The sequence below is a fragment of the Mirounga angustirostris genome, unplaced genomic scaffold (genome assembly GCF_029215605.1).
Source record: "Mirounga angustirostris isolate CCGP_5_RB_7025 unplaced genomic scaffold, mMirAng1.0.hap1 SCAF_5, whole genome shotgun sequence".
NCBI classification, from domain to species: Eukaryota; Metazoa; Chordata; class Mammalia; order Carnivora; family Phocidae; genus Mirounga; species Mirounga angustirostris.
The window spans coordinates 104,758,879-104,779,386 of record NW_026991713.1 but is presented as its reverse complement, the minus strand read 5'-3'; the positions used below and the strand labels follow the sequence as shown (position 1 = coordinate 104,779,386).

Below are 20,508 nucleotides of genomic sequence, written 5' to 3'. Positions count from 1 at the left end.
AAAAAATATTTACAAATGTTATATTTTCTTGATATATTGACCCTATTATCATGACCTTCTTTGTTCCTTTTTTCCATTTTTGGTTAAAGTCTATTTTGTCTGATATAGGTAAAGCTACCCCTGATTTTTTTTTTTTTGGTGTTTTAGTTGTTACCATTTGTTTGAATGTTCTTTTCAATCCTTTTATTCTCAGTCTATGTGTGCTTTAAGGCTAAGAGAGTCTCTTGTCAATAGCATATTGTTGGATTTTTTTTTTAATCCATTAAGCCATTCTTTTCCTCTCAATAGCAGAATTTAATCCATTTATATTTAAAGTAATTATTGATAGATAAAGACTTACTATTGTCATTTTGTTCATTGTTTCTTGGTTGTTTTGTAAATCCATTGTTCCTTGTTCTTATCCTGCTGGGTTTTGTGTATGTGTTTTAATGTCTTTAGTATCAGTATTCTTTAACTCCTTTATCATGTTTTTGTTGTTATTGTTGTTTTTAATTTTACTACGGAATTTTTACTTTTGGTGACCATGAAGCTTACATAAAATATCTTAAGCTTATAACATCCTATTTTTATTGATAAAAATTTAAATTTAATAGAATTTGTAAACTTTAAACCTTCATTCTTCATATTTTAGGTTATTGCTTTTATAATTTGTATGTTTTTTTGTGTATTGTCTAACAATAAATTATTGTAGTTATGGCTGTTTTAATTATTTTTTTTTCTTTTTTACTTTTAAACTAGAGTTTTAAGTGAATTATGCACTCTATTACCATATTGCAGAATCTAACTATATCTATATATTTACCATTACCAGTTTGATTTGTGCTACCTCCTTGCTTTTGTGTTAGTGTTCTTTTACTTCCACTCAAAGAACTCTCTTTAGGACTTCTTATAAGGCAGGTCTGGTTGTAATACTCCCTCAAAAAAAATTTTTTTTTTTTTGGATGAGGAAGATGTATCCCTTCTTTTGTTTCTCAAGGACAGCTTCCCCAGGTGTAGAACTCTTGGGTGACAGTAATTTTCTTTCAATATTTTTATTATGTCATTCCACTCTTTCCTGGTCTGAAAAGATTCTGTTGGGAAATCCAGTAGTCTTATGTTCCTTTGTATGTAATTCTCTCTTTTCTCTGTTGTTCTTAACTTTTTTTTATTTTTAACTTTTTTTTTTTACATTTTTGGTCTTTAATTAAGCACATAAAACAATTATTTCATATATTTCTCCATGAACTTTTTGTGAAATTCAGATCACAGTGTATCATTTACAAATCTTTTGTCATTCTTCTTTCTTTTTTAAAAAATATTTATTTGAGAGAGAGAGAGCACAAGCAGGAGGGGCAGGGAGAGAGAGAGAATCTCAAGCAGCCCAACTCAGGGCTTGATCTCACAACCCTGAGATCATGACCTGAGCTGAAACCAAGAGTTGGATGCTTAATTGACTGTGCCACCTAGGGGCCCCTGTCTTTCTTCTGATAATCTACACCATTTGCACAGTTCTTGAAAAAAATCATCATCCTACTTTCTTTTAACTTTAAAGTTGGCCTGAGGCTGTGATGGGCCAGTGAGATTGAGAGGGTTTCCACTCAAAATGTTTTCCATATGTATTCTTTCTTCTTCAGCTTTCTCTTCTTGTTCCTTCCTGGACTGATCTTCAGCTCTTTCATTTTTATTTTTTTCTAGTTCTGCAAGAGGTGATACAGAATCATCATCATCACTCCCCTCTTCAAAATTTTCATTTTCATCTTCCTCATCTGTTGGAGGATCATCTGCATCAAGGTTGACAGCAGGAATCTGGTTTAAGCAAGACTTCTTTGACACTAAAGAGAAGATGGTATGTTCTTATGTTAGACAATCTCTATATTTCTCTCTTGCACCAACTCACTTGCTCTCTTCCAGCTCTCTCCTACAGTCATGGTTCCAAGCTTCTTCAGGGGTATCCTAAATAGTTTGTCTATATTTTATATTTGTATGAGAAGGTAGGTCTCTACTCAGGCTCTTCTTCTAAAGTTTATAGGTTTGCTTTGTTCAGTCAGCTCAGTTTGGATTTCTGGGTGTGTCTGCTGATAATGTCCTTGGGCATTTGGGTCCAGCTATCATTATCTATATTTGAGTGAGACATTTGTTTGAGCTCTGAGGATGAGGATTGGGGCTATATCACTCACTAAGAACAATTAGATAGGACGGCTGCTTGCTTCCCTACTAGTGAGGTTGGTTGTAGGATGGCTTCCATGTTTGTCTAGATTCTCTGATCAGGCTTACTGGATGGTTGGGACTGAGTACTACATTCAGTAATAGATGAGGCTATGAGATAGCTTCCCTGCCCTGGCCAGGTGGTAGGATGTGTCTCAGGGCTTACATGATTCATTGTTTGGGGATGCAAATCAGGCCAGAGTGTGTCTGATTTCCCTAGTCAACTGAGGTTACTGATTTTGCTCTGCAAATGGGGAAAGCCATGGGCTGTGCTGTCTGTTAAAGTGCCACTGTTTATAGGCCTGTTGAATGGGCTATGCAGCTTCCCATGTGTTCTGGGTAAGGTCCCTGGCTGAAGGCTGTATTCAGTGATAAGAAGGACTACAAATTAGAATCCTTGCCTTGGCACAGTAAGATAAGAAGCTCTAATGCTGATAAAACCCTTTGTTGTCTCAACTCAAGCTGACTACACCCCAAATACTCTGGCCAAAGAAGGATACTGACTTTGTTTTCTAAACTGTCTACTCTATTACTGCTAAGTTCCCTGATTGGAATGTGCCCCTGACTTGGTTTTGCATATGAGCAAAACAACTAGTGGGGATAACAACTGGGCACTGCAGGTATGAACTCAGGTTACCAAGACCCATGTGCTGATTGTTTGAACCCCACTTCCCCTTGTATGTCACAGTCAGATTCTCAGTGGTTGAGCCCCACAGATTTCTCTGCAATCCCTATAGTGCTAGACCAGAGTAGGGGCTCCCACAAAGTGACCCCAATGCTGGACAGGCAAGGAAGGTTGTGTCCTCTTCATTCTCTTTTCCCACTGGAGGAACCTCTTGACATGATGTTTCACTGTCCTGGGAAGGGGCAATACAATCAATGTGTAACTGCTTCTCTTACCCTCTAAAGCAGTCTATGCTGGTCTCTGTCTTTTGGAGGGTGCCTTAACCTCACCCCTATGTTCCAGAATTTTCTCAATGTTATTTTGTCTTGAGTAGTTGTTAGTTGTTCCTCTTTAGAGGGGGAGAAGAGTCAGGAATAACCTATTTCACCATCTTGATAATGTCCATATAATATTTTTTAAATGACAAATTTATAGAAATAAAGAACAGATTAGTTATTTCCAGGGATTATGAATAGGGTAGGGTTGAGAGGGAAGTGAATATGGATATAAAAGAAAATATGAAGGATCCTTGTGATGATGGCAATGTACTGTATCTTGACTATATCAGTATCAATATCCTGGTTGCAATAATGTAATATAATTGTGTAAGTTGATACCATTGGGGGGGGAAATGAGTAAAGGCAATTTATCTGTATTATTTCTTACAACAATGCTTGAATCTACAATTATCCCAAAATAAAATAAAAGTAATAATATAAGTACATAACAAATAAATATTTTTAAACTATAATTGTGCATACTTATTATATGAAAAAGGTGAAGGTTTCAAGAAAATAGATTGGGAAACTTGCAACCAGGTAAGGGAAAAGGAAGCAAAGTGAAAGAAGCTACACCACTAGAGAAATTCTCATGCAAGTCACAGCCCTAATACCTGGGCTCAGCAATACTGAGATTTCATTTATTATAGAATTATTATAATTGTTAATCATTATTATAATTAATTATATTATAAAATTATTGAATAAATTTCCTCCTCATACCTCACCACCATACCAGCAGGGCTCCACTATGACTAATAGTGAATTATAGCTGGAAGAATTGTAAGATACAGACTGTTTCTGAGTTAATGTAATTAGGGTATCCCAAGGTCAAGAGGAGATACAAAAACAGACACAAGAATTTGAAGCTTCTAGTCCCAAAAGCATTAGCAAATATTAAGCACAACCCACCTCCTAGCCAAATTAATATTTATTTTTATGCTAAATACCTACATACATCAGTTCTTATTACCCAGTACAAAATGTCTGGGTTTTAACAACAACAACAAAATTATAAGACATGCCAATATTCAAGAAAAAAACACATTCAGAACCAGACTCGGATGGGACCCAGATTGTTAGCATTATCACATAGGAAATTTAAAATATAATAATAAAATATCTTAAGAGCTATATGAAAAAAGAAAACATTATATATATATTCATTACATATATACAATATATAATCTATATATATATTCATTACATACATATACAATTTCATTACATACATATGTAATGAAAGCAGAGAGATGGAAACTCTAAAAATGAATTTAAAGATATTAAAAATTGGGCGCCTGGGTGGCTCAGATGGTTAAGCATCTGCTTTCGGCTCAGGTCATGATCCTAGGGTCCTGGGATCAAGTCCTGCATCGGGCTCCCTGCTCAGCGGGGAGCCTGCTTCTCCCTCTGCCTCTGCCTCTCTCTCTCCCTGTCTCTCATGAATAAATAAATAAAATCTCTTTAAAAAAAGATATTAAAAATTATACACAAAAAATAAAAATTATTTTGATGGGTTCGTCAGTAGACTGTACATAGCCAAAGAAATAAGTGTTCTTGAAGAAAGATCAATAGAAACTTCCCAAACTGAAATCCAAAGAGGAAATAGAATGAAAAAACTAGAACAAAACATTAAATACTATGGAAAAGTTTCTAAAGGTGCATATGCATAATGGGAATATCAGAAGGAGATGAAAGAGAGAATAGAGCAGAATAAATATTTGAAGTGATAATGACTAAGAAATTTCTAAAATCAATGATAAATACCATACTACAGATCTGGAAATCCAAAGAACACCAAAAGAATGACTACCCTCTCTCTCATACCCCACCCCAAAAGAAGAAAGAAAGAAAGAAAGAAAGAAAGAAAGAAAGAAAGAAAGAAAGAAAGAAAGAAAGAAAGAAAGAAAGAAAGAAAGATGAAAGAAAGAGAAAGAAAAAGAAAGAAAGAAAATAATATATAGGTGTATTATAGTTCAATTGCAAAAAGTTTGAAAGAAAATAAAGCAAATAAAATAGAGGAACACAGATAGGAATTATAACAGATTTCCCATCAGAAACAACCAAAAAGGAGAGTGTAGTGAAATATTGAAAGTGTTAAAAAAAAAAAAAAAACTTCCCCAACTTAAAATTGTATATCTAGTAAAGGTGCCCTTAAAAGTAAAGAAGAAATAAAGACTGTCTTAGAAAAAAAAGTGGGGGCAGAGATTCAGGCCATTATACCTGCTCTGCAAGAAATGTTAAAAGAAAATCTTCAGGTAGGAAACAAACAAAGAAGCAAAAAACCAAACTGAACTAAAACAAAACACACAAAAAATAACTTGTATCTAACCTAAGGAAGAGAAGTGCTTCAGGCAAGTAGTAAATGAAAATTTAAAAAATCATTAATACTTCTGATTTTGTAATTGATTTAAAAGATAACTGAAGCAATAATAGTAATAGTGTATTGGGTGAAGATAGCATATGAGTAAGTGAAATCAATGGCAAGAATGTCACAAAGGACAAAAGGGAGGAATTAGAGATATTTAGTTATCAGTTAATTGTACTATACATGAAATGTCATAGTGTTATTTGAAGGTAGACTTCAATTAGTTCAGTATATGTTGTAACCTCTATGGCAACAAATAGTTTTTATAAATAAATGTAATTGATATGCTAAGAAAATAAAATGGAATCCTATAAAAATGTTCAATTACCATATGATTTCACTCATATGTGGAATTTAAGAAAAAAAATAAATGAGCAAAGGGGAAAAAGACAGAGAGACTGGCAAACCAAGAAACAGACTCTTAACTATAAAGAAAAAACTAATAATTACCAAAGGGGAAGTTGTTTGGGGGGATTAAGGAGTGCACTTGTGATGAGAACCGGATGATGTATGGAAGTGTTGAATCACTATATTGTACACCTGAAACTAATATTACACTGCATGTTAGCTAACTGGAATTTGAATAAAAACTTAAAAAAAAAGTTCAATTAAAACCAGAGAAATGCAACAAAAGGAATAGTTATACACATGTAAAATATTAATCTAACTTTATAACTATTTAATTTTAATGTGCATGGTCTAAATACACATATTAGAAAACAGAAACTTTCAGTGAACAAAAAAAGCAACATTCAAATATGTTGTCTACAAGAAACCCACAAGAGTAAAGGAATTGAAAAAGATATCACACATTAACACTCATTAAAAGAAAGCTGGGTATCCATACTAATTTCAAACACAGCAGTCTTTAGACAAGGACATTGTTAGGGATAAAGAAAGGCGTTACATATGATAAAAGGGTCAATTCTCCAAGAATATTTATCAATCTTAATTATGTATATATCAAACAACAGAGCATCAAAATATGTAAAGCATAAATAAAGTAAAAACTGAAAGAACTGGTAGAAATAGACAAATTACATTCCTGTAGTTGGAGATTTCAGCAACCCTTCAGTGATCAAGCAGCCAGAGGATCAATAAGGATATATTTGATGTGAATAGCAATATTAATCAATTTGATCTTATTGACATTTATATAATATTCTATCCAACAACCACATAATACACATTCTTTCAAGAACCCATGGAACATTAATCAAGAATACATTCTCAGCGGGCGCCTGGGTGGCTCAATTGGTTAAGCAACTGCCTTCCACTCAGGTCATGATCCTGGGGTCCCAGGATTGAGTCCCGCATTGGGCTCCCTGCATGGCATGGAGTCTGCTTCTCCCTCTGCCCCTCCCCCCTCTCATGTGCTCTCTCTCATTCTCTCTCTCTCAAATAAATAAATAAAATCTTTATATAAAAAAAAGAATACATTCTCAGCCCTAGAATATTGTTTAGCAAATTTAAGATAATAGAAATCATACAAGGTATATTATTAGACCACATGAAATTAAACTACAAATCAGTAACAGAAAGATCCCTGATAATATGTGGAATATTTGGAATTTAGTATTTGGAAATTAACACACTTCTAAATAATTCACCAGTCAGACTTCTCAAATTAAATTTAAAAAAATTTTTGAACTAATTGAAAAAAAATAAAACTTGTAAGACATAACAAAGGGTTTAGGGTAAAATTTAGAGCATTACATGTATATATTAAAAAAGAAGAAAGTTTTAAAATTCGTAATAAAAATGTCCACTTCAACAAACTAGAGAAAGAAGAGCAACATAAAGAACAGAAATATAGAAATAATAAAAATTGGAAGAGAATCCATGAAATTGAAAACAATAGATAAAAGCAACTAAACCAAAATATAGTTCCTTTTTTTAAATATTTTTTTATTATGTTATGTTAGTCACCATACAGTACTTCATTAGTTTTTGATGTAGTGTTCCATGATTCATTGCTTGTGTGTAAAAACCAATGTTCCATGCAGTATGTGCCCTCCTTAATACCCATCACCAGGCTGGCCGATCCCCCTACTCCCTTCCCCTGAAACACCCTCTGTTTCTCAGAGTCCATAGTCTCTCATGGTTCATCTCTCCCTCCAATTCCCCCCCTCCTTCATTTTTCCCTTCCTTCTCCTAATGTACTCCATGCTATTCCTTATGTTCCACAAATAAGTGAAACCATATAGATAATTGTCTTTCTCTGTTTGACTTATTTCCTTTAGCATAATCTCCAGTTCCATCGATGTTGATGCAAATGGTGGTTATTCATCCTTTCTGATGGCTCAGTAATATTCCATTGTATATATGAACCACATCTTCTTTATCCATTCATCTGTTGAAGGGCATCTTGGCTCCTTCCACAGTTTGGCTATTGTGGACATTGCTGCTATGAACATTGGGGTGCATATGGCCCTTCTTTTCATTACATCTGTATCTTCAGGGTAAATACCCAGTAGTGCAATTGCTGGGTCATAGGGTAGCTCTATTTTTAACTTTTTGAGGCACCTCCACACTGTTTTCCAAAGTGGCTGTACCAACTTGCATTCCCACCAACTGTGGAAGAGGGTTCCCCTTTCTCCACAACCTCTCCAACATTTGTTGTTTCTTGCCTTGTCAATTTTTGCCATTCTAACTGGTGTAAGGTGGTATCTCAATGTGGTTTTGATTTGAATTTCCCTGATGGCTAATGATGTTGAACATTGTTTCATGTGTCTGTTAGCCATTCATATGTCTTCTTTGGAGAAGTGTCTGTTCATGTCTTCTGCTCATTTCTTGACTGGAGTATTTGTTTTTTGGGTGTTGAGTTTGAGAAGTTCTTTATAGATCTTGGATACCAGCCCTTCATCTGTAGTGTCATTTGCAAATATCTTCCCCCATTCCGTGGGTTGCCTCTTTGTTTTGTTGACTGTTTCCTTTGCTGTGTAGAAGCTTTTTATCTTGATGAAGTCCCAGAAGTTCCTTTTCGCTTTTGTTTCCCTTGCTTTGGAGATGTGTATTGCAAGAATTTGCTGTGGCTGATGTCAAAGAGTTTACTGCCTATGTTCTCCTCTAGGATTTTGATGGATTCCTGACTCACATTGAGGCCTTTCATCCATTTTGAGTTTATCTTTGTGTGTGGTGTAAGGAAATGGTCCAGTTTCATTCTTCTGTGTGTGGCTGTCCAATTTTCCCAGCACCACTTGTTGAAGAGACTGCCTTTTTTCCATTGGATATTTTTTCCTGCTTTATTGAAGATTATTTGACCATAGAGTTGAGGGTCCATTTCTGGGGTCTCTATTTTGTTCCATTGATCTATGTGTCTGTTTTTGTGCTGATATGATGTTGTCTTGTTGATCAAGGCTTTGTAATATAGCATGAAATCAGGCATTGTGATGCTCCCAGCTTTGTTTTTCTTTTTCAGCATTTCCTAGGCGATTTGGGGTCTTTTATGGTTCTATACAAATTTTAGGATTGTTTGATCCAGCACTTCAAAAATTGCCATTGTTATATAGATCAGGACAGCTTTGAAAATATACATTTCTCTGGGCAGCTTAGACATTATCACAATGTTTAATCTTCCAATCCATGAGCATAGAATCTTTCCATCTTTCTGTATCTTCTTCAATTTTCTTCATAAGTGTTCTGTAGTTTCTAGAGTATAGATCCTTACCTCTTTGGTTAGGTTTATTCCAAAGTAACTTAATGTTTTTGGTGCTGTTGTAAATGGAATCAATTCCCTAATTTCTCTTTCTACAGTTGTGTTGTTAGTGTATAAGAAAGCAACTGATTTCTGTGCATTGATTTTGTACCCTGCCACATTACTGAATTGCTGTATGAGTTCTAGTAATTTGGGGGTGGAATCTTTTGGGTTTTCCACATAAAATATCATGTCATCTGCAAAGAAAGAGAGAGTTTGACTTCTTTGCCAATTTGAATGCCTTTTATTTCTTTTTTGTTGTCTGATTGCTGATGCTAAGACTTCCAATACTATGTTGAACAATAGTGGTGAGAGTGGGCATCCTTGTCGTGTTCCTGATATTAAGGGAAAGGCTCTCAACTTTTCCCCATTGAGGATAGTATTCACTGTGGGCTTGTCATAGATGTTTTTTATGAAATTGAGATATATCCTCTATCTCTACACTCTGAAGAGTTTTCATCAGGAAAGGAGGCTCTATTTGTCAAATGCTTTTTCTTCATCAACTGAGGGGACCATGTGGTTCTTGCCTTTCTCTTATTCATGTGTTCTATCACACTGATTGATATGCGAATGTTGAAGTACCTTTTCATCCCAGGGATAAATCCTACCTGATCATGATGGATACTCCTTTTAATGTACCACTGGATCCTATTAGCTAGGATCTTGTTGAGAATTTTGGCATCCATATTCATCAGGGATATTGGTCTGTAATTCTCCTTTTTGATGGGATCTTTGCCTGGTTTGGGGATCAGGGTAATGCTGGCCTCATAGAAGGAGTTTGGAAGTTTTCCTCTTGTTTCTATTTTTGAAACAGCTTCAGAAGAATAGGCATTATTTCTTCTTTGAATGTTTGATAGAATTCCCCAGGGCATCCATCAGGCCCTGGACTCTTGTTTTTTGGGGAGGTTTTTGATCACTGCTTTAATCTCCTTACTGGTTATTGGTCTATTCAGGTTGTCAATTTCTTCCTGTTTCAGTCTTGGTAGTTTATAGGTTTCCCGGAAGGCATCCATTACTTCCAGTTTGCTTAATTTATTGGCATACAGTTGTTGATAATAATTTCTAATAATTGTTTCTATTTCCTTGATGTTAGCCATGATCTCTCCCATTTCATTCATAATTTTATTAGTTTGGGTCCTTTCTCTTTTCTTTTGGATAAGTCTGGCCGGTGGTTTATTGATCTTATTAAATCTTTCAAAGAACCAGCTTCTAGTTTCATTGATCTGATCTACTACATTTCTGGTTTCTAATTCATTAATCTCTACTCTAGCCTTAATTATTTCTCTTCTTATGCATTGCTTAGGCTTTATTTGTTGTTCTTTCTCTAGTTCTTTAAGGTGTAAAGTTAATTTGTGTATTTGGGACTTTTCTATTTTTTGAGTGAGGTTTGGATGGCTATGTATTTCCCCTTTAGGACCGCCTCTGCAGTATCCTATAGGTTTTGGATGGATTGTTTTTGTTCTCATTGGTTTCCATGAATTGTTTAAGTTCTTCTTTAATTTCCCAGTTACCCAAATATTCTTTAGCAGAGTGGTCTTTATCTTCCAAGTTTTTGAATTTCTTCCAATTTTTTTTGTGTGTGTGTGATTGATTTCCAGTTTTAAAGCATTATGGTCTGAGAATATGCAAGGAGTAATCTCAATCTTTTGGTATCGGTTGAGACCTGATTTGTCACCGGTATGTGATATATTCTGAGAAAGTTCCATGTGCATTTGAGTATTCTGTTGCTTTAGGGTGAAATGTTCTGTATATAACTATGAGGTCTATCTGGTCCAGTGTGTCATTCAAAGCTCTTGTTTCTTTGTTGATTTTCTGCTTAGATGATCTGTTTAGTGCTGAGAGTGGAATGTTGAAATCTCCTACTATTAAAGTATTATTATCAATATGTCTCTTTATTTTGGTTAACAGCTGGCATATGTAGTTGTCTGCTCCCATGTTGGGGGCATAGATATTTACAATTGTTAGATTTTATTGTTGGGTAGACCATTTAAGAATGATGTAGTGTCCTTCTGTATCTCTAACTATAGTCTTTAGCTTAAAATCTAATTTGTCTGATATGAGAATTGCTATCCCAGCTTTCTTTTGAGGTCTGTTGGCATGAAAAGTTGTTCTCCATCCCTTCACTTTCAGTCTGAATGTATCTTTAGGTTCAAAATAAATCTCTTGGAGACAGTATATGGATGGGTCATGTCTTTTTATCTAATCTGCAACCCTGTGCCATTTCATGGGAGCATTTAGGCCATTCATGTTGAGAGTGATTATTGAAAGATATGATTTTATTGTCATCATGTTGCCTGTGAAGTCCTTGTTTCTATAGAATGTCTCTATAAATTTCTGATCTATATCACTCTTGGGGTCTTTCTCCTCTTATAGAATCCCCCTTAATATTTCTTGCAGGGCTGGCTTGGTGGTCACATATTCTTTCATTTTCTGTTGGTCTTGGAAGCTCTTTGTCTCTCCATCCATTCTGAATGACAGCCTTGCTGGATAAAGTATCCTTGGCTGCATGTTCTTCTCATTTAGTACCCTGAATATGTCTTGCTATCTCTTTCTGCCTTGCCAGATCTCTGTGGACGGGTCTGACTTTATTCTGATGTTCCTCCCTTCATAAATAAGAAATCTCTTCCCCCCAGCTGCTCTCAGGATTGTTTCCTTTGTTCTAAGACTTGAAAGCTTTATTATTATATGCCAGAGCATTGGTCTGTTCTCATTGATCTTGGGGGGGGGGGCGTGGTTCCTCTCTGCCTCTTGGACAGGAATGCTTGTTTCCTTCCCCAGATTAGGGAAGTTCTCAGCTACAACTTGCTCAGATATATATCTTTTAGACCTCTCTCTCTCCACCCCCTCAGGGACCCCAATAATTCTGATACTGGAATGTTTCATTGAGTCACTAATCTTTCTCGTTTGATTCCTTGGGTTTTAATTTGTTTTTCCCATGCCACCTGGATTTTCTTCTTTTCTACCATTTTATCCTCTATCTCACTGATTGGTTTTTCTGCCTTGTTTACCCTGGCAGTCAGAGTATCCAGTTTAAACTGCATTTCATTCATAGCATTTTTTAAGTTTGGCCTGATTAGATCTCATATCTGCCCTCAGAGAATCTACATTGTTGTTAATATTTTTCTCAAGCCTAGATATTGCCTTGATAATTGTTACTCTGAAGTCTATCTCTGACATCTTGGTTATAACCATATCCATTAGTTCTGTGGCCTTGGCCACATCTCTGAATCTTTCCTTTGTTGGGGGTTCCTCCTCTTAGTCATTCTGTTGAGGGGTGGTTGAGGGAATGTACAGAGTCCAAATTATTGACCACAACCCAAGCAAGATGCCCCTGTTTAATGAGACCTTAGAGTTGTGTGCCTCTTGTTTTTCCAGGCTGTCTTCTGGGGGAGGGGCCTGCTGCTCTGTTACTCAGGCAACTCTGTTTGGGCAGAGTTGCCCTGCCCCCTGTGGGGGGTGGATGGGCTCAGTGAAAACCAGTTTTGGGGGACTTTTGTTCTCTGGTGGGTTTCTGTGTCTCTTTTGAGAGTCAGAGCAGAAGTGATCGTATCCAAACCCATCTCAGAACAGAGAGATCACAGTCTGCTCTTCAATGAGCTCTCCAGGCCACACTGTTTCTGTCTGTGCTGCTAAAAACCGTGGTGTCCTGGGTTGTGCTCCCCACAGCAGCAATCTCATCCCTCATTTCCAGGTCTGGGCACATCTCTGCCTTTTGTTCTTCTAAAACCACAAGCCGCCCCTGGTTCGCAAGTGCACCCCTGCAGCTCCAGGTTTCAGTCTGGCGGGTTACCCTAAAGTCCTTTCCCCGCTGCTACCAGTCTGCGAGTCTGCCCAGTCCCCAGAGTGGGAGTTTTTTGTGACCCAGCAGTGCAGGATCCCAGAGGCTTCCTCCCCCTTCCATTTATCTTCTGATATCTGCCCACAGAATCACAGCTCCCAGCTTCATACCTAGAGACCAACTGCTGGAGATATTCCATTTGTAGAGATCCAGATATATTGTCTTACATTTCAGGCTGATTTTGCGGGTGTTTAGAGTGGTCCAGTAGATATTGAGCTCAATTCAGGGGACTGGTTGATATAGAGTCCCCTACTCTTCCACTATTTTTTTCCATCTGGCCAAAATCGAGTTCCTTAAAAAGTCGATTAAATTGGTTAACATTTAGCCAGGCTAACCAAGAAATATAATAGAGGAGAAAGCACCAGAAGTTGTTTGCTAGGATAAATACTTCAATTTTAACTCAACATCAATGGGAAATTTTGTAAGAGAAGAGGACTGTTGGGTTCATCTGTCCAGTAACCCCATCTTACAACAGAGGGCCTGGTATTCTGTACCATCACCAGGAATAAATATTCAGGAAGCCAGAATAAGCTCAGTTGTTATGATGTCCTTTAACTGGTAGCAGAAGTAAGGTAAGCTGAGATCTATCTATAATATAATTTCATAAGTTGCCAAAACAAGAGCCAGGAAGATGTTCAAAGAGTTTGAACTCTGAAGATGAAACTTCAGGGAAGAAATTAATAGGTAATTATGAGAGAGGTCTCTGCTGAGGGTAAGAAATGGAACAGGGAAGAATATTGACATCATTGAAGCAGTATCTCCCTAAGTATTTTACAGAGGACATGTTTGAGGCTACATATATAAGCACAATTTGCCATAGGAAAAGATGAATAAGTGAGTCAACCTTGATGGGTTTGAGTCAGAAATAGGTTTCAGAGTCTTTAAGTGTCAATCAAAGGCGAGGGGGTAGGATGGGACTGCCCAAAGAATATGGGTGAATGTAGGAAAAGAAAAAGGGTAGAACCATGGTTAGCTGAATTCAAAGGAAAGGGTGTAGACTCATAGAATGGAGTGGCTTCTTCCCAACATATTGAAGACCCAGGACCATGCTCCTTAGTGCTAGAAATTTCTGGGTGCTGGGATGACTCTGGTACAGTTCAGAAGCTATTTAATAAAGTTTATGAGCTATATTATTTTTTTCTGAGTGTCTAAGTATACTGATCTGTATCCCTTACTTGTCCCTGAATACAATTTTATTATTTACTATTTGCTACCATTTTTTTTCATTTCTTTATCTCCATTCCTCCCCATGAAGTAGTACACTTTGAACTTAAGAAAGAACTAGAAAGAAATTGTTAATGTTAATTCTGTTCAAAAGCTAGGGAAAATCTTTTTTATTCTTCTGGATTCTAATTCAGTAAATTTATTTTCATCTCAAGAATTTTATGTTCATTTGAGTTTTCTGATGACTTTTTGTGTGATAAAGCATTCTTTCTTTTATTTTTCTATTTTTATTTGATATTATTTTCCAGCTTTATTGAGGTATAATTGACAATAAAATTGTAAGATATTTAAAGTGTACACCATGATGATTTGGTATATGTATATATGGTGAAAGGTGAAGTATTTTTGATGAAGATTACATAAATGGAGTGATCAGTTTTACTGAATCATCTTTAGCTTCATCTCTGTTTTCACTTGCTTCCACTCTACCTTTTCATTAAGGTCTAATTTTAGTTAACTCATGACTCTCATGACTCACAAGTCTTTAGAATTCTCCTGACTCTAAACTACTACCTATAAAAAGTTCCTAAATCCAAAAATTTTACAAAACTAATGTATTTTGTTATTATGCATTTACTCTCAGCTTAATTTTTAAAACTATAGCCATATTTTAAATTTATCATATTTTAATGAACTTACTGAATAATGACAGCTCCATATAATTCTCATAGTGTCACAAAGTTTGAGAATTGAGTTGAATGTTGTCCTGCTAGTTATAGTAATCTCAATTTCAGGATATCCATTCTCTTTAAATGGAATAAAGGATCCATATACCTTTGTGACTAGTAGGTAATTTGAAGCTAGACACAAAGGTAGATGGGTAATATTTTAGTTACAAAACTTATTTATATTAATGAGTAAAGAAAGAAAAATGATTAGTTATACTTCACTTTCAGGAAATGAAGCAATTGGAATTAGTAGAATTCTAAGAATACATAGAAATACCAATAGAGAATAAAAATTAAATCAATATGTTTGCATTAACTACCAGGGATTTGAAATCTAAAGCAGGTAAGAAAGATTGTATGCAAAAACAATTCATGGCTACTATACAATTTTAGTTTTTGATAAAGCACAATCTGTTTTATATAAAAATGAATTTCCTCTGGAAAAATGTATCCTCTGGCTTTTTAGAGAACAATATATAAGACAAACATTTTAATTTTGACTTCCCCTCAATGACAGTGACCCCTCTGCCCTCTCCATCTTATAAATTATTGACAAAGCATCAGGAAGATTCCAATTGTGCAATAGTTAATTGGCCCCTCTGGTCATTTCTCAATAGCTCTGAAAAGTTCATTGGTTTTAGTTAAAGGTTTTTTCAGAGTTTCAGGTTCCAATATTCTGAGAGTTTGAACAAGTTTGTGTTCTTTATGTGTCTTTTAAATATAATATTTTGAGATCGAGTCTTGGCAAAGAATTAAAAGGTTAGATATTTGCTTGCTAAGGAAAACATGAGGATGAAATTGGTATTTTATATGGAATTAAATTTGAAATATATATTTTAAAGCAAAAATGAACTTCAGCTAATTTTAAAATTGGGGAAAGATGAATATTGATGTAAAATTATTAATATAAAATGAATGTTGACAAAACTATTATAGAAAAGATTTAAAGATACGAATATTTACATAAATATTGTCATCCTCAAAGTATTGTCATACTTTAAAATGTATTTTAGAATCCTTAAACTGGTATCAACATTTTGGCTTTCAAATGTATTATTTCTTTCTATGCCATAAAAAAATGGCTTTTTTCTGTGAAGTGGTTGGATATAAGATAAAAAATTCTTGTAACTTATATCTGAAAGACTGGTGGAATATGTTCTAATCTCTTCGTAATTTTATTTTGGTTGAGAATTGCTAAGTCAAACCAACTCTTTTGACTTAACTTTTAGCTTCCTATTACACTGTGACCTCTGAAATGTGCAAAGCGCATCTCTGCAGCTGTCATATTAGTTCTTCCTACACAAGTGTTTAATTCAAATAGGTGGGTGTTTTAGTTCACACATTGGACTCATGTTCTAACATCCATAAGAGAAACACTTGAAGGAATATTTATACAGCATAGTCATCCAAATCTATGACTAAACAGAAATGCAATTATTTGTCAGGATTTTATTTCTATGTACATTGCTATTCTTCTGTACTGCTATTACTAAATTATAGTCTAAGGTGTGTGTGTGTGTGTGCGTGTGTGTGTGCAAAAAGATGAGTAGAGAAGATGGAAGTAATTTTTCCCTATTGCTTAACTCTGCAAATTTTATTTTATTTTTTTAATTTTTTTTTTTTAACAGAGTGAGAGACAGCGAGAGAGGGAACACAAGCAGGGAGAGTGGGAGATGGAGAAGCAGGCTTCCTGCCGAGCAGGGAGCCTGATGTGGGACTTGATCCCAGGACCCTGGGATCATGACCTGAGCCGAAGGCAGAAGCTTAATGACTGAGCCACCCAGGCGCCCTGCAAATTTTATTTTTAAGGATATTATTTTAGTTGTTTATAACAATAAGGTGTCAGAAGCTCTATCAAACACTTTTTTATACTAAGACATATCCAAGAACTTTTTGTTTCTCTCAGTATAATATATGCTCTGGGATGTAACTCTTTTTTTTCCTTCTATTTCATTATCTTTAAAACCTAAAAAAAAAAAAATCAACATTTTGTTTTGACTGCCTCTTAAGTTTCTGTTCACTGATAAGTAATTCATGCAAATGGAAAGGAACACAAATGGGACATCTAGGAAAAAATGAAACATTGAAAAGAGGGAAAAAATGAGAGGAAAACATATTTGAAAATTTAATAAAATTATATTTCCTTTCAGATGCACAAACTTTTTAAAAGCTAGTGTTTCTCAAACATTCTTCCATGGAGTAGATTTTCAAAGCAATCATTTTTCAGACAAGAGAAAAATAAAGGGGTAAACTTTATACTAAATCAATCCCAAATCAAATAAAAACTAATTTCATTTTATTTTTTGGAACTTTAAATAAGAATGTAAACATATGAAATTATGTTCAGAAAAATTACACAGAGGCACTACACATAGTCTAGTTAAGAGTTAAAAATAGATGCACTTAGGAAACAAAGGTAATTATCCAGTTTTAATCTAGATCTCAAACTGTCACTTGAGAAGCTTTACACCATTTCAAACTAACTTATGAAAGTGTGTCATCAAAATTTTAAAGGCCAGTTTCTCACTATACAGTGCAAAGTTATACACAGTATACAGTTTATTATTCTTAATTTATCAGATATCTGTGTGCATATATTCATGGCATATGGCGGGCAGTTTTGTATGTTATCTTTTCTTGAGCTTTGAATTTGTAATTATTGAAAGCAGATATTTATATTCCTAATATACCCCAGAATTTCAAAACTTTCCAAAATTATGATGCAAAGACACATTCGTATGTTCATATTTTCAGTAAAAATCAACTCTTCAATGTTCCATTTATTTGCTAAATTAGGAAGTTTGGTTTGTACCTGGTTTGGCCCAAACTGTTATAAGTCATCTACATATCCAGACATTACTCATATCATCACTATAAAATCTGGTGGTTGGAGATTTGTTTCTATGTGTTCTAGTAGCCAAAGATCAAAAATAATGATTCCATGTTCTTGATATCTATTGTCCTCAACAGTTGTGTGATCATAAAGGAAGATGGTCCATAAGAGAAGTTGAAATAGAGTACTACACATATCTGCACATTACTGCCTGGACCTTCTAGCACTCTTCTTCTTGCAGCAATAAATACACATTGTCATGTGCACAACAAGCTACTGTGTCAATGAGAACAGCACTCACACTGAGCCCAATCAAATATTATTTTGCTTTGCACCTATTTATACAATTTTTTAATATTGAGGAATTATATCTATCATTCACAAAAAAAATCAAATCACCAGATATTGTTGCTTCATTACTTTGCAAAAAAAAGCAGTGAGGTCATTATTAGCCAGAAAGTAGAAAAAAAACCCCATAAATTTAACAAATCATTTAATTGTATCTTAAATTATACTGTAGCATTGACTACTATAAAGCAAAGTATCATTACAGTAGAACAGCAATCAATGGCAATATCTGTACTCTAGAAGCAGTAAGGGTATACAAATACATGGTAAATTGGAAAAAATAAATGTGAACTCAAAAATGCAGTATTTTTCAATCTCTGTCAACACCAACAGGAGAATTTTTAATCAATGTTATTTTTTATGTGCAACCCTAACCCTAGATATCAATTCTAATGCTATACTCCATTAAAAGAAACTCAGACTCCTTGAAGCTAGTTAATTCCTTGTTTTGAAGTGAAAAAATTACTCTAAATCTGAAACATTTTGTTATAAAACATGAAAGGGACTTTGAAAATTTCAGGGGGAAGTATAGAAAAGTGTCAATTAAAGACTGTCCTAATAGTCATTTTTTAACAGTCTGAAAATAAAATAATAAAGAATAATAGTTCTATTATGTTTTATTTGATAATGACATAATATTTTGTTGATATAATAATTAATTAGAAAAGTTGAATTTTTAAAAGAGCATGAACTCATAATAATCGTCAAAAGAAATGTTAGTATAAATTGTTCACAAAAAGAGTTGTAATATAAAAGAAGTGTAGACATAATAGAAATATGAACTGAGGTGTTCATTTGTATGGGGATTTTATTTCTTCTGTAAATTAAATATATGCTTATAATAAAGCATGTCAATGTAATTACAAGAAAATGGCAATGATAAAATTATATCATTTAAGGGTGAACCATGGATTGCATAAAAGGAAAGCTAATGTGAAGGTTTTGATGTAAAATATTATTGATTTGGCACAATTTAAGTTTACCAATCAACCAGAAATTTAGCATGATGATCAGTGATGTGTATTTAAATAACTGTGATGTGCTCAGGAGGACTTACTTGTGCCTTGAAAATAAATAATTGAGGAGGAGGATGAAGCAAGATGGCAGAGCAGTAGGGGACCCTATTTCAACTAGTCCCCTGAATTTAGCTGGATATCTATCAAACCATTTTGAACACCCACAAAATTAGCCTGAGATGTAAGAATATAGATCTGGATCTCTAAAAGCAGAAAAGAGATTGCTTTTCACAAGGTAGGATGTGCAGAGTCATGAATCTGTGGAGAGATATCAGCAGATAAACAGAAGGGGGAGGGAGCCTCCATAAGCTGGCTCCTGGAAAGTGATATAACACCAGAGTGAAAAATTGGAACCCTTAAAAATCTGCTCTAGTGAGAGACATCCCTCTCTGAAAGGGCTCTGGAAATGAAAAGGCAGAATTCAAGGTGGGGCATTGTGGTCTTGGAATCTGAGGAGTCACAGAGCCAACAAGGGTGTCTGAACCAGTAGAGTGCCTGAGCAGTGGAGCCTGGAAGCAACATATGGTCAGCAAGTCCAGGAAGGCACTCTCAGCTCAGGTTGCCATAAACCTTGAGCCAGTCTGGTTGGTAATCAACCTTTTCCTAAGCAGCCTATAAAGGACTGGAACCTGGGGTGCAACAGCTGCACCCAGGACTGGGCAAAAGCTCGTGTTGTGGTAGCGGCCCAGAAAGGACATTAGAGTGTCACCCAGACATGATTCAGGAGTTTTGGGTGGGAGTGCAAGCCCACAGCCACTTGTGGTTTTAGAGTTACAAAGGGCAGTGGCATGCCCGGGCCCCTGGGACTACCTCAGAGATTTGCAGTGGACATGCACTGTGGGAGGCTGTGGTTTTTTGGCCCATACAGAAGAGCAGACTGTTTGTTCTGGAGGGTTTATTGAAGAGGGAAGACTGCAAATTTTCTGCTCTGGGCCAGAAGTTTGGGCGCAGCCATTTTTGCTCTGATCCTCTGAAGAGGACAGGAAAATCTCCAGGGAAAAAAAGCCACACAGAAGACCAGGTACACTGAGCCCATCCCCCTGACAGGGGATGGGGCAACTCTGCCCAGGCAGGGTTACCTGAGAAACAGCACAGCTGGCCTCTCCCGCCAGAAGACAGACTAGAAGAATAGGTGTACAACAATCCTATGGATCTCACAAAACTGTAAAATCCCAACACCAGAGGAAAATAGTATATGGAGCTCCAGGTGTTGCCTCATGACTCATTTACTTTTCAGATAATATTCTCCTTTTCTTTTTTTTTTTCTTATGCTTTTTCTCTCTTTTTTTCTTTTTACCTTCATCCCATTTCAACTAGATGTTTATTGTACCAACTTATATTTCACAGTTGCTTTTAATTTTATTTTAGATTTTTCAAGGATCTATCTTGC

At 35.4% G+C, this 20,508-nt stretch overlaps 1 pseudogene; it reads right to left on the bottom strand.

The window, feature by feature from the left end:
* Positions 1-1,200: 1,200 nt before the first annotated feature.
* LOC123840303 (spliceosome-associated protein CWC15 homolog) lies at positions 1,201-9,877 on the bottom strand (annotated as a pseudogene).
* Positions 9,878-20,508: the final 10,631 nt, after the last annotated feature.